Below are 5,722 nucleotides of genomic sequence, written 5' to 3' on the forward strand. Positions count from 1 at the left end.
CTGTCAACACAATCGTACAGACAATATTATTCTTCAGTAAATAAAAACACACAGTCACAAAATATCGCACCACATTTTCCATCGCACATTAGTAAACATGGCAGTTTGCTCTGCCACTGTTGGCAAGTTAACTCTGAGGGTAAAAACACTGAATATTCCCTGCTTGTTGCATTTTCCCAGAGAAAATGAAATTACCTACTTTTGGATTAAGGACAGCAGCTATTTTTACCTGCATTCCCCCCACGCTTTTTATTTTTTTTGAATACTGTTAAATTCAAAACATGCATTCTTGTTCTCTTCTCCTCCTGCTGTTTACCCACCTCTTGGCCTCTAACCCACGTCCCTTAGTTGTTTGGGGTCCAAGTAAAAAATCCTAAGTATTTAGCTACAGTTTCTGCTAATTGCTTTGTCACATGTCAAATATGATATGTTTTCTTCTCTGCCACACTGAGTCATCTCTCTTCTAAAAAGAGTATCTTTTCCTTTCCATCCAGTTCTTAAACTGCCTTTGAATACAATCTTACTGGGAAACAAGCATCCGGACATGCTGCTGCAGCATCAGAAGCAATAGTCACTGGCCACTACATATCCTTATTGCCTAAAAGCACAATACCAAGACTTGAAATTTCTTATCCAGAACCTATTCTCCTTTCTCCATATTGCCAAATTATTTCCATTAAGACTAATGCACACATTAAAACTTTTGAAAAATGTATAATAATATACAATTCCTTGTCCTAGATGTAGAGGAGAGTGCTGAGATGCAAGTGAAACACAGCTAACATTCCCATGTAACACTACAATATTTTCTTCTGAGCATAAAAGAGAGGAAAAAAATGCAGTTTCTTACCCTTGATCTCTGGTTATAATATTAGTAACATTTGCCACACATAAATACTGCAACCTAGTAATGCACATAAAAACGCTCCTGTTCAGATGCTCCCCTAACTGCAATTTAATGGGTGCAAAGCTCCAGACAGCTACCCACTTGAATAGGACTGGTCAGTTCCCAGGCTCTAATCTTATCTGCATTAGGCTGCATGGTAGCTGATGCCCGAGATTAGTTCCGGCAGAGTGATGCAGGTAGGGATGCAGATACAGCCGAGTAGGTGAGCTCTGCCCCAACCGGCTACCCAATTATAAACATTCCTCGTCTCCACTGAGGACATATCTAAACACAGAATTTACAATTGTGCATGCAAAACTTTACACTTACGTTAGTTGCCTCAACCTTTCCCCTTTCCTGATATGCTGCAGTTAGGAATGATTTGTTCCAACACATAGAAAGCCATGCATCTGGTAGCACCAGTTTGGGGAGAAATCAGAAGCAGCAAAACGTTTTCTCCTTGTAAAATGTGTGGCTTCAGGCTGGCAAATTAGCAACTCCCGAGAACAAATTCACAGATTTGTCGTTAGTCATTCTCTCCACATTTCGTCTCTATTACCCACTGGGTCTGGGCTCTTCTGGTATTTAACACACACAACATCCAGTTGCACTTCTTCAGCTCAGGAGTATTTCCCACAGCATCGAGCATACCATTTCCATCTGATGTCAATACTGCTTAAGTCTCTAACTTCTGGTAGGAAACGTCAGAGTTGGGGTGATGGTAATTCTCTGGCTGCTTTCCCGGGTGACTGTTGCCCGACAAATTCCTAATCGGTTATCTCTTTCGTGCTTCAGAGACTCCAGGCGCTCCTTCCCGTCTCGCATGCTCTCCCTCTTTCCCTTCTCCTCTGCCCCCTCTCCTTCTCCCTCTCCTCTCTCTCCTCTCTCTGAACTGAATTTCTTGATATAACTCTCAATAAGCCCAGAGGGAGGGCGTGACGGCCTCGGCCCCGCCCCCGGACTCTGATTGGTCTGCATCTTGCGGTGCGGGCGGCCGCAGCCCGAGCAAGGGAGGGGTCGCAGAACAAGGCGCAGACTGTCTCCCAGCCTCCCCTCCTCAGCGCCCCCTCGGCAGCCGCGAAAACCCGGAGATCTAATCCTGGTCCCGGGAGAGCCGGGTTCCAGGACGTGCACTGAGCATGCCTGGAAGGGTCTGCGGGGTGGGAGGCTCCGGTGCCCGGAGCACTTGCCGGGCAGCGAACCCCAGAGCTCTGGCGGTGGAGCGAACGCGAGCTGCCCTGCTGTGTGCCCAGGCGCGGATCCAAGCAACCTTGATCACCGCTGCGGGCGTATGAGGGTCACCGAGGCGGCTGGTTCCTGAGTGCACGTTTTGCGCTTTTGATTGCTAAGTGGAGGGGCCAAAATACACAGAAGGGAGACACGCACAGCCACCTCTTGGTGGGGAACACGGTCAGGCAGATCCCGGAGTGCGTTAAACAGCAACGCGTGCCTGGTGCTGCAAGGGGTTTTGCTGGCAGGGACATCGGAAAGAAGGGCGGAGAGGGCTGATAGCTAAAGGTGGGGCAGCAGATCTTTTTAATCTCAAAACCGAAAAGAAAATTATCTAGTGCGTCTACATGCAGGGTCGCATAAACTGCTGGGGGAAAAGGAAAGTTGCAGCCTCTGGGATGCTCTGTGCGAGCGATGTCTTCTCTGGCGGAGCAAGATGAGTCGCAGCGTAGGATGGTAGCGGTCCCTGCCTTCTGCTCCTGCTGCGCCCGGAAACCTGAGAGCCCGAGCTAGCCTGTGCACGCGGCTGCTTCAAAACCCGCTTCCAGCTTACCTAACTGTAAACTTTGCTTCCCAGAGGCTGGAAGGCGTCCCGAGCAGCTGTTTCCCAAGCTGTGAACATTTCCTTTCCCCTATGCACTTTCTGCTGATTCCAACTTTACTGTATTACTTCTTTTCCGTGCAATTCATTTTTTGACTCCAGTTCTGTAGTATACCGCTCACAGGATTTTCATTTTCATTCAAGAACGGGAGGGACTGACTCCCGAAAGGATTAGCCTATTCCTTTAATATTGGCCCCTAAAGCACTATATGTATTTGATTGATGTTTTAGAAACTGTAAACCACGAATGTTTATATAATCGGTTGTATCCACAATGCCATATACCTGAGCAGCAACATTTGAGATATTAAACAGTTCACTTGAAACAAATATATATATATATATATATATATATATATATATATATATATATATATANTATATATATTCTGAATGAATTATAAAGGTTTTCTGAGAAACTCTGAATGCACGATTAAATAACTTGTTCTAAGTTACAGGAAAAATAAAAGGCATTTATTTTAAACTTCTGTGTCCCCCATACTATACTGGGATGTTTGGGCCTTAAAGGCTCTTCACATACCTATGCACTGCGATGGCATAATCAGGAGTATCACTTGGTTTTGAACACAGTGGTTTTCTTTTTACATATGAACATTTATTTTTAGGTTAAAAGTTAAAAAAAAATTAATTATATCTAACAAACTTTATTGTATAAATAATTCATTATTTAACTTGTTTGTCATCACAATTACCTCACTTGAAATTGTAAGCCCCACACTTTTTTATTCAGACTGTTCCTCTAGTGAATATTCTGAGTTAAACTGCAGTGTCTGAAAGCTCAATAATAAAAACCATTAATCCCTTATATGTGAAATATAAATCACTTTTCTTGCAGGTAGTAAGTTGATAATGTTTTTATATAGGCAAACAACAATTATAGTAATATTTTGTGTGATAAGAGTATACAAAATTTAAGAATAAAAAGGACCACTGAAGTGTCCAAATGTCAACAGAAAAATACTACCTCATACAATAATCCGAATGAATAAAAGGATGGTACTTTTATCTTACCACAGTGAATGATCATTTTGCCATTTGCAAAATCTATAATTAAAGCTAGTACAATGTTCTGATTGTCACCTATTTTATGCTCTGAACTATTTTAAAATAAATGAACCATCATTCTGATACATTTACAATAAACACAGCAGCACAGCCACTTTCCAGTTCATTTCATGAACATTTCAGTTATATTCTAATCATACTGTAGTCATTTCAAAGTCATGTAGTTGTAACACATAGCTTAGCAACAATTATTTAACATCATTATTAAGTGTAATTGTTTCTGTTTGCTAAGGGATAGCTTTATGTGTTGGCAGAATTCATTATTAACCCCATGCTTATAAATGAAATCTTAGTGTAGACACAGGATGAAGATTAGAGAAGGAAAAAAAAATAACAGGATTAAATTTATGACCATGAGACTTCAATTAAGTAAACCACAGGTCAAAACCCCAGAATGAGATATGTCTAGATTCTTTTCAAAGGAGATTGAATATGAAATAGAAGTAGAGCTACTGTCTTAAAGCATTCTATCTTGTAGTGTTTATTTGGACTATTGTAATTCCTAATAATATTAGTTTTACCTCTTAAAGCTAGACTAATGGAGGCTTATTTACCCTATTACGTTATAACTGCTGAACTCTGCAGTGAGAATTACTATTAGAGATTTTATTAATATTTCTAGAAGAAAATTAAATATAAAGGATCATATTCTCACCTTTTAGCTATTATATCTTGAGACTTCTGCCCAAAACACCATACAAACCATTTCCATCATGAGAAGTATTCATAAACTATCCCAAGCTATTTAAAAAAAACTAATATCTGTATAATTAAAAATTAGGGAAATAGTATTAATTTTCTTTTTGTAATGGAGTATCTATTGATTTTATGCCACATTTTATTATTTTTCCTTTAGTACACTTTATATATCCAATTATTTGACTCTCAATTTAGATTTTCAGACCCATATAAGTATACATCCACACATACACATACACACATTAACTTATAATTAGATCTCATTAACCTTTTCTCATTTTTGTCAGTGCATACTTTCTATAAGGAGGAATTACAATGCTGTCATTTGTGTTATACCTGAATTATACAATTTGGGCAATTGTAAAAATTGCCTCAGTGTTCTCTAATGGTTATATAGGTCATGGAATGCTTGTGAAGCTAAGTCACCTTTGGCCATGTAAGTGAAGGCTCAACCGCTATTAGCTATTACATATTTATGCAGAAACAGATGTGGAGTTAATGCATTTTATATTCTAAAAAGTTTAACACTATTCTATTTATATATTAAAAATAATTTCCATGTAATGGATTTAATAACCTGAATTATTGGTCAGAGCAGTTTATCAAGTGGATTCTCATCTAGGATTTTTCTAACTATTGCACAGCATTTCAAAATTACATTTACATGGAGTGTGTAAAGGTTTTTTTTTTTCTGTAAGTTACGTTTCATATAAAAAACAAAGACTGTGGTATTTAACATGCTCAAATGCCTTCTTCAAGGACTTCAAGACTAATATTTTCAACTCTAATATGTAAGTTCTATATTCCAATCAAAGTTTAAAATTAAAAAAAAAAAAAGTATTGTTGGCCCCTGGACTTCTAACATTCCTTTAATCCAGATGCCTTGTTGTATCAACACACATTAATCAATCTCAGGTACTCCTATGTCACAGCAGGCATTATTGTCCCCATTTCACAAAAGAGACTTGGCTGTTAAAGTCTACTGGGGGAGGGGTATGTTAAAAATGCTTTGGGTTGTCTGTATTATCACTTTAGAAAACGACAATGCAGAACTTTAACACCACAAAAAGAAAATTAACACCTTTTAAGGTTGTGCAAACTGGCACTATTTACTAAGTTCTTTGGATCATTCTTTTGCTTCAAGATTTATTATTAGCTTTCTTTCCTTTTGATGAATAGCGCTCGCTCTCTCTCTCTCTCTCTCTCTCCCTCCCTCCCTC

Source organism: Marmota marmota, unplaced genomic scaffold, assembly GCF_001458135.2.
Source record: "Marmota marmota marmota unplaced genomic scaffold, marMar, whole genome shotgun sequence".
Taxonomy (NCBI): Eukaryota; Metazoa; Chordata; class Mammalia; order Rodentia; family Sciuridae; genus Marmota; species Marmota marmota.